Raw genomic sequence first — 10,000 nt, 5'->3', positions numbered from 1 at the left:
CATATCACTTTTTAATGTATTTTGTTATGTAATTTGGAAGTGAACTAGTGACCATAATAAAGTTATTTGAACCACTTTACCTCTTGTCTTTCTTTTTCATTTAGTAGAATTACATACACCCTTTTTTCTGAAAACCATATAATCAAAGTCCCTCATGCAAAATAAAGGGAAAATTTCGTATTTTCCAATGTTTCATATTTTCTTTACGTATCCTATTGGACAGAAACCAATACTCGTTATTAGTAAACGAGGGAGTGGTTGCCGGATGCGCAGTCGCCCAAAAGTGAAGCGGGGACACCGGCTGTGTGGAAGAGAAATGGGACAGCTGGACTCTTTTGATAACGGCGACTGATGAGGTCAAGATTTACTGATAACGATTGGTTGGTTGAACACACGCACACGCACACGCACACACACACACACACACACACACACACACACACACACACACACACACACACACACACACACACACACACACACACACACACATGCATACATACATTTACATAATGTATATGTATGTGCATATTTTTCTGCAAATAAAAACAAATTAAACTTACATTTACAATAACTACTAGACGTGGCTGATATTAGAAAAGATTATTAGTTAATTAATGTATCTTGAAATAAATACAATTGGGTAACGCCCAAAAGAGCACGATCATATAAAAACACATCTGGTTAATCTCTTTACTGTAGTAAACCTTTTCTCATGTAAAAATGACCATATTTCGGAAAGACGAATGATTCAAAACCATTATATAACACGAGGTTAGACGCGGGGGTGAGATGAGGTTTAAGTAGAGTATCTTGAGTGACATGAAGTGACATGACATGAGATGCTATGGAACCTCAGGAACTCGGGGAACACAGAAGGAGCTCCCCTGTTATATGAATTCCGTTTGCTAGAGCCTTGTGTACCCCTTTTTAAAATTATGGAATGATATAAGTTCGTCCGTATCATCTCCTTCGATAAATCTCGTATTCCGGCCTCTTGCTGTTACTTCAGAAAACTTTTATTTGGTTGAAGTCCTTTTTTGAAGCACTAACTTCAAGCGGGAAATCATAACTAATTTCCCATATTGTTCCCGCTTTGTAAGTACCTTCATATTTAGGTCTCAGTTTAGGTTACAGTTCTAAGGAGTGACTAGCTGGCTATTCATTATTTACTAGCTACGTTATCCTAGAGCAGGACACATTTTCGGCGTATGATAAAATAAACTGGTTTCATTATTTAGTCTTCTGTTTTGTCATCAAAGCAGGGCGTTATAAGTCACCAAACGGACATAAAAGATCGGGTACAGTGTTTTATTTTCATAACACTATGAGTAATAACAATTTTGTAACCGTCTGATGATGGCAATTGTAATTACAATGACTAAAATTGCTGGAAAATTCACCAAAATAGGTTTTGGTTCAAAATCCCAAACATAGATGGCACCACTCTCTCTCTCTCCAGCACCAACAGGAAAGTAAACCTTGAAAGTCGCCCATACAAGGTCTCTTTCGAGCACCACCTGCAAAGAGCAACATCATGTAACAAAATGCCGGCAGAATGAGAACAGAGAGGTGACCCACGCCATTCCCTCTCCCTCTCCCTCTCCCTCTCTCCCTATCCCTCTCCCTCTCTCCCTATCCCTCTCCCTCTCTCCCTCTCCCCCCCCCTCTCTCTCTCTCTCTCTCTCTCTCTCTCTCTCTCTCTCTCTCTCTCTCTCTCTCTCTCTCTCTCTCTCTCTCTCTCTCTCTCTCTCTTTGTGCTGTACTCGCTGTCCGAAGCACAAATTTCCTTCCTTTTCCCGATCGCCGCATTCATTTTCATGGTTATTTCTTTCGTGTTTGTTTACGAAAGTACACGAATGCGAAGAATAAATATAGGTGCCTTTTTTTTATCCTCCCACAAAACTATACATTTATCATACTGAGCATAAAAGAACATAATGAGTTGGTATGGACCCTGTACTACAACTCAAGTCTATTACAACATTGAACATTCCTGTCAGATGGTTCATATATATCTCATTAGATAGTAAAACAAGATGATGAATACATAAAAGTATTATAATGATTGAAGCAAATATATTCCTCTCTCTCTCTCTCTCTCTCTCTCTCTCTCTCTCTCTCTCTCTCTCTCTCTCTCTCTCTCTCTCTCTCTCTCTCTCTCTCTCTCTCTCTCTCTCTCCCTCTCCCTCTCCCTCTCCCTCTCCCTCTCCCTCTCCCTCTCCCTCTCCCTCTCCCTCTCCCTCTCCCTCTCCCTCTCCCTCTCCCTCTCCCTCTCCCTCTCCCTCTCCCTCCCCCTCCCCCTCCCCCTCCCCCTCCCCCTCTCCCTCTCCCTCTCCCTCTCCCTCTCCCTCTCCCTCCCTCTCTCTCTCTCCATCCAACAGTATTTGCTATCAAGTCGAGGATTTACCTTTCCTAAAAGCTGCAAAGCTGATAGCAGACCACAAAAGATCCCGCCCCATTCATTATCCTGTGAAGTTTTTAATAAGTAGCAAAGAGAACTTAGCTACTTACCGTCTTATACCGTTTTTCTTTTTTCCTTTTCTCCAAATCTCACAAGATGAGCCTACTCGCCCCCTGTTTCAGTTCATGTACCATCTATGAATGGATATCTCCCCGGCACTCAAAGAGGATTATATAAAATGGTTAATGAATATGAGAAGTTTTTAATATATATATAAAAGAGTTAATGAATATGTGAAGTTTTTGATATAGATATAAAATGGTTAATGAATATGTGAAGTTTTTAATATATATATATATAATGGTTAATGAATATGTGAAGTTTTTAATATATATATATAAAATGGTTAATGAATATGTGAAGTTTTTAATATATATATATAATATATATAAAATGGTTAATGAATATGTGAAGTTTTTTTTCAATATTTATAAAACAGTTAATGAATATGTGAAGTTTTCAATATATATAAAACAGTTAATGAATATGTGAAGTTTTCAATATATATAAAACAGTTAATGAATATGTGAAGTTTTCAATATATATAAAACAGTTAATGAATATGTGAAGTTTTCAATATATATAAAACAGTTAATGAATATGTGAAGTTTTCAATATATATAAAACAGTTAATGAATATGTGAATTTTTTTTTCAAAATTTATAAAACAGTTAATGAATATGTGAAGTTTTCAATATATATAAAACAGTTAATGAATATGTGAAGTTTTCAATATATATAAAACAGTTAATGAATATGTGAAGTTTTCAATATATATAAAACAGTTAATGAATATGTGAAGTTTTCAATATATATAAAACAGTTAATGAATATGTCAAGTTTTCAGTATATATAAAACAGTTAATAATACATCTGTGTCGGGAAAAAAGAAGCGATTTTCAGTTCGTGGCAGAGACTCGAGGATCTATATAACGAGGGTCAAGTTAAGCATACAGTATGTACCGGACGACAGCCGACGGACAAAGAAAAAACAAACTTATTTTCGCATCTAGAAAATATAGGCTGTGGAAACTGACATATTAAGATAATAAGATTTATCTCCTTATTCAGGTTTGGGGAATTTTCTTTTCTCCTGAATAAGGTAGCTATTTATTCTGACTACATACTGGGTCACCTCAAGGACTGTCACCCCTTTGACATGTCCATATGACGAGGGAAAACATTATGTTAGTTTAGCATTGGTGGGTGGGCTAGGTTATGTGAGAGGTGAGGTGGGACTAACTCATGTGAAGTTAGAATACCTTTTGATCGGTGAGATGGAGTCAAGTTAGGTTAGATGAGGTTTCGATAGGTTATAAGTTAGTTGAGGTCAGGTCAGGATAGATGTGGTTAGGTTAGGGTAGCTGAGGAAACATCAAGTTAGTCTGGAGGTGGTGAACAAGGTTAGGTTTGGCTTAGGTAGGGGAAGTGAGGTTAATCTAGGTTTGATTAGATGAGGTAAGGTGAGGTTATGTTGATTTAATTTATAAGAATTAAGGTTAGATTAGATTAGGTGAAGCCAGGCGAGGTGGTAGGAAGCATACAATAAGAATAGTAAAGGTATAGCCATTACATATTATACTGTTAGTTAAGGTTACGTTAGACTAGCAAACGTTAGACTAGATTATGTTTTTTTAAATTGATTCGAGGTTTGGTGAGGTGGGATTAGGTTATGTGAGGTTAGATTAGGGTCTATGGAGTCGGATTCGGTTAAGTTCGATTATGTGAAATTAGACCAGATTCGGTGAAATGAGGTTAGGTTAAGTGAGGTCAAGTTAGCTTTGCTGAGGTGGAACTTGGTCAGGTTAGAGGTGAGGTTGGGTACAGTCAGGTTACGATAGTAGAGGTTTGGTAAGGTTAGATTAGGTTAGGTTAGATTGGGTGGTTTATTGGGAGATGAGGTTAGGTGAGGTTGGTCTAGGTTTGGTTATGAAAGGCTTAAATTATGTAAGGATGATAAAGTTAGCTTAGTTTACTTTGTATGAGGTTAGGTTAGATTAGATCAGGTTAGGTTAGGTTAGGCTAATTAGGATATGTAAGGTGGAATTGTGTGAGGTTAGGTTAGATTGACTGAAGTGAGTTTAGGTTAATTGAAGTAAGGTTAGTTTAAGCTAGGGGAGGGCGAGGTTAATCTAGGTTAGCTTTGGTTAGGTTAACCTTAACTATCCTAACCTAACCTCACCTCAAGTTACTTTACCTCATCTAACTCCACCCAAGCTTAATCTCGCCTCAACTAACCTAACCTTCATCTAATTTTCCTCAACTTAACCTAACCTAACCTTACGCTAACTAACCAAACTTAACCTAACCTAACCTAACCAAACTTAATCTAACCTAACCTTACTCTACCTAACCAAACTTAACCTAACCAAACTTAACCTAACCTAACCTTACTCTACCTACCAAACTTAACCTAACCTAGCCTTACTCTACCTAACCAAACTTAACCTAACCTAACCTAACCTAATTTTACTCTACCTAACCAAACTTAACCTAACCTAACCTTACTCTACCTACCAAACTTAACCTAACCTAACCTTACTCTACCTAACCAAACTTAACCTAACCTAACCTAACCTAATTTTACTCTACCTACCAAACTTAACCTAACCTAACCAAACTTAACCTAACTTAACCTTACTCTGCCTAACCAAACTTAACCTAACCTAACCTTACACTACCACCTAACCTAACTCTAACCTAAACCTAACCTAACCTTACCTACCAAACTTAACCTAACCTAACCTTATACTACCTAAACTTAACCAACTAACCAAACTTAACCTAACTAACCTTACTAACCTAACCAAACCTAACCTAACTTACTCTACCTACCAAACTTAACCTAACCTAACCTTAACTCCTAACCAACTTAACCTAACCTAACCTTACTCTACCTAACCTGAAACCAAACTTAACCTAACCTAACCTTACTCTGCCTAACCAAACTTAACCTAACTAACCTAACCTTACCTCTTACCTAACCAAACTTAAACCTAACCTAACCTAACCTAACCTACCACCTAACCTAACCTAACCTAACCTAACCTAACCTAACCTAACCTAACCTAACCTAACCTAACCTAACCTAACCAAACTTAACCTAACCTAACCTTACTCTACCTACCAAACTTAACCTAACCTAACCAAACTTAACCTAACCTAACCTTACTCTACCTACCAAACTTAACCTAACCTAACCTTACTCTACCTACCAAACTTAACCTAACCTAACCTTACTCTACCTACCAAACTTAACCTAACCTAACCTTACTCTACCTACCAAACTTAACCTAACCTAACCTAACCTTACTCTGCCTAACCAAACTTAACCTAACCTAACCTTACTCTACCTACCAAACTTAACCTAACCTAACCAAACTTAACCTAACCTAACCTTACTCTGCCTAACCAAACTTAACCTAACCTAACCTTACACTACCTACCAAACTTAACCTAACCTAACCTTACTCTACCTAACCAAACTTAACCTAACCTAACCTTACTCTACCTACCAAACTTAACCTAACCTAACCTTACTCTGCCTAACCAAACTTAACCTAACCTAACCTTACTCTACCTACCAAACTTAACCTAACCTAACCTTACTCTACCTACCAAACTTAACCTAACCTAACCTTACTCTACCTAACCAAACTTAACCTAACCTAACCTTACTCTACCTACCAAACTTAACCTAACCTAACCTTACTCTACCTACCAAACTTAACCTAACCTAACCTTACTCTACCTAACCAAACTTAACCTAACCTAACCTTACTCTACCTACCAAATTTAACCTAACCTAACCTAACCAAACTTATCCTAACCTAACCAAACTTAACCTAACCTAACCTTACTCTACCTACCAAACTTAACCTAACCTAATCTTACTCTACCTACCAAACTTAACCTAACCTAACCAAACTTAACCTAACCTAACCTTACTCTACCTAACCAAACTTAACCTAACCTAACCTTACTCTACCTAACCAAACTTAACCTAACCTAACCTTACTCTACCTAACCAAACTTAACCTAACCTAACCTTACTCTACCTACCAAACTTAACCTAACCTAACCTTACTCTACCTACCAAACTTAACCTAACCTAACCTAACCTAACCTTACTCTACCTAACCAAACTTAACCTAACCTAACCTTACTCTACCTACCAAACTTAACCTAACCTAATCTTACTCTACCTACCAAACTTAACCTAACCTAACCTAACCTAACCAAACTTAACCTAACCTAACCTTACTCTACCTAACCAAACTTAACCTAACCTAACCTTATTCTACCTAACCAACCTTAACCTAACCTAACCTTACTCTACCTAACCAAACTTAACCTAGCCTAACCTTACTCTACTTAACCAAACTTAACCTAACCTAACCAAACTTAACCTAACCTAACCTTACTCTACCTACCAAACTTAACCTAACCTAACCTTACTCTACCTACCAAACATAACCTAACCTAACCTTACTCTACCTAACCAAACTTAACGTAACCAAACGTAACCTAACCTAACCTTACTCTACCTAACCAAACTTAACGTAACCAAACGTAACCTAGCCTAACCTTACTCTACCTAACCAAACTTAACCTAACCTAACCTTACTCTACCTAACCAAACTTAACCTAACCTAACCTTACTCTACCTAACCAAACTTAACATAACCAAACTTAACCTAACCTAACCTTACTCTATCTACCAAACTTAACCTAACCTAACCTAACCAAACTTAACCTAACCTTACTCTACCTAACCAAACTTAACCTAACCTAACCTTACTCTACCTAACCAAACTTAACCTAACCTAACTTTATGCTACCTAACCAAACTTAACCTAACCTAGCCTTACTCTACCTACCAAACTTAACCTAACCTAACCTTACTCTACCTACCAAACTTAACCTAACCTAACCTAACCTAACCAAACTTAACCTAACCTAACCTTACTCTACCTAACCAAACTTAACCTAACCAAACTTAACCTAACCTAACCTTACTCTACCTAACCAAACTTAACCTAACCTAACCTTACTCTACCTACCAAACTTAACCTAACCTAACCTTACTCTACCTAACCAAACTTAACGTAACCAAACTTAACCTAACCTAATCTTACTCTACCTAACCAAACTTAACCTAACCTAACCTTACTCTACCTAACCAAACTTAACCTAACCTAACCTTACTCTACCTAACCAAACTTAACCTAACCTAACCTTACTCTACCTAACCAAACTTAACCTAACCTAACCTTACTCTACCTAACCCAATTTAACCTAACTTAACCTTACTCTATCTAACCAACTTAACCTAACCAAACTTAACCTAATCTTACTCTACGTAACCAAACTAAACCTAACCTAATTCTACTTCATTTTCCTATTCTCACACAATATAATTTAACATCTAAACCAAACTACCCTATTCTAACCTAACGTAATCTAACCTACCCGATTTAACCTAACCTCACCTAAATTAAAGTATCCTAACCTAATTTCATTCAACTTAACCTAACCTCATCTCGCCCAACATTGCCTGACCTAACCTCACCCTCCCTAACTTAAACTTACTTAACCTAACATAACCTCACCTCACCTAACTTAGCTTAACCTAACAGAACCTATTCTTTCCTAACATAACCTCATATCACTTAACTTTACCCTAGCTAGTCTAACCTCTCCTAACTTTAACCTATCTAACCTAACCACAGCTAACCTTACCATACCTAATCCAACCAAACTTAATCTAACATAACATATCGTTACACGTACAGTGGCTGTGTCTAAATACCTAATGTAACCTAAAGTATCACCATTTGATTTAACTCTACCTCGTCTAACCTAACCTATCTTCACCCCATCTTGTTCAACATAGCCTTACCTGACCTCATCGACCCTTAACCCAAACCAAATTAAACTAACCTTACCTCATCTAATCTAGAATAAACTTACCTTACCTATTTCCATCTAACTTAACCTCCTCACCTGTTCTAACCGAAACTCACCAAGTCTGGAGATTTATGTGATTTTAAAGGCATGAAAATTTACGGAGACATCACGCATAGTAATTTGTGTATAGCTATGATGTTTGAAGATTATACTTCTTAAAGAGTGTGTCCCTGTTTACGCTTGCAATAAATCACCATTTCGACTGATTGAATATTCGAGGGGGAGGGAGGGGGGGGCTTAGAGACAAGGACTACCTACTACAGGGGGCGTGGCGGTGAAATGGTTAAGAAGCATTGGTGTAGACGCTTTTCTGAGAGAATAGGATTCGATATTAATATACATATGGATTACGAAATTCTACGGATATTACCTCCAGATTTCATTATATACCGCTCGATAGTACGTTCCCCATTATGTCTGAAATACTCCGTAGACTGCTTTCGCAAAGATTAGGATGATGACATATGTTTAGAGAACAAAGGAGAATTTAAGATAATGAAATAGAAATAAAGAGAATATTCGATAGCGGCTAAATATACTTCAGTCGCGAAACTCCAAGGGATTCATGCGTATATCTCACAGGTTAGATATACGCATATAAATATAAATATAAATCACTGAACCAAATTTCTCACACATTACCTGATCTATAAGATTAGAGTAAATTTAGGCAGGAAACATATCCTGTAACAGCACAGATTCTCTTAGAATATTAGAAAAACAAATGATTTCATGCGCTCGAAAGGTAAAGGTCTACGGGATTCACAGCCACATTTCACTACCTTCTACTCGATATTAATTTGCATCCACACTACCGTACCATAATCGACGATAGTTTGTCTAATGTTCCCGCATTACCGCATAGGCTGTTGTTTGTGCGAATGGGCTTGAAGCATAACTTTGTGGAATAAAGACACAAATGTACTTAGATAGAGTTAATAGAGTTTTAAAATTATTTTCTGTCGGATGCACCATCCATCCATCCATTACCATCTTTCGGATGCACTCGGTAGACAAAGGAAATGACACAAAAAGAGAAACTAGTGTGTGATAGAATTGAAATTGAATGCAAAAACAGCCCTGAAATTATATAAAAAGCTGTGTATCTTAATCGATGTTTTTCTACGGACTTAATATCCATGTTTCAGTACACTTCCTTAAAAAGTTGATATATCTTGGTTACATATGATCGAACGATAAATTTCGTGAATCGACATGACGATTTTTGCATGACTCTGACTTAGGATATCAGTCATCATAGAGCTTGACAGATACGTTTCATTTTTTCGCATGTATATGTGTGCCTTTGCAGCTCTCATTTAAATCACGACAAAGTTGTGGAGTTTATGCGATCCAGAGCCGAAACAGCATGAGTATGTTTTCACAGACTTCAAAATTTATCAGTGGAGTATGTGTATCCATCTAAGATTGGGAGGTTCAGACCGAACAACTAATTACTTATGCATATATTGCTTCACAATGGTATTACCAATTAGTGTTCCTTTGATTCTTGATGACTAACCTATATAAAATAGGTATAAACATTAGAAATATAATCCACTATTC

The 10,000-nt window shown here is 37.1% G+C and overlaps 1 protein-coding gene across 1 annotated transcript in view; it reads left to right on the top strand.

Annotated features, from left to right (window-relative positions):
* Positions 1 to 79, top strand: part of gammaCOP (coat protein (coatomer) gamma) — a 15,794-nt gene extending 15,715 nt beyond the window's left edge. Inside the window, exon 16 of the mRNA XM_043000373.2 lies at positions 1 to 79. This exon is cut by the window's left edge and continues 393 nt beyond it. The gene's annotated coding sequence lies outside the window, so the exon portion shown is untranslated.
* Positions 80 to 10,000: the final 9,921 nt, after the last annotated feature.

Source organism: Penaeus japonicus, unplaced genomic scaffold (genome assembly GCF_977035675.1).
Source record: "Penaeus japonicus unplaced genomic scaffold, GWHDUDI00000001_assembly GWHDUDI00000028, whole genome shotgun sequence".
Lineage (NCBI taxonomy): Eukaryota > Metazoa > Arthropoda > Malacostraca > Decapoda > Penaeidae > Penaeus > Penaeus japonicus.
This window is presented reverse-complemented; position numbering and strand designations above follow the sequence as displayed.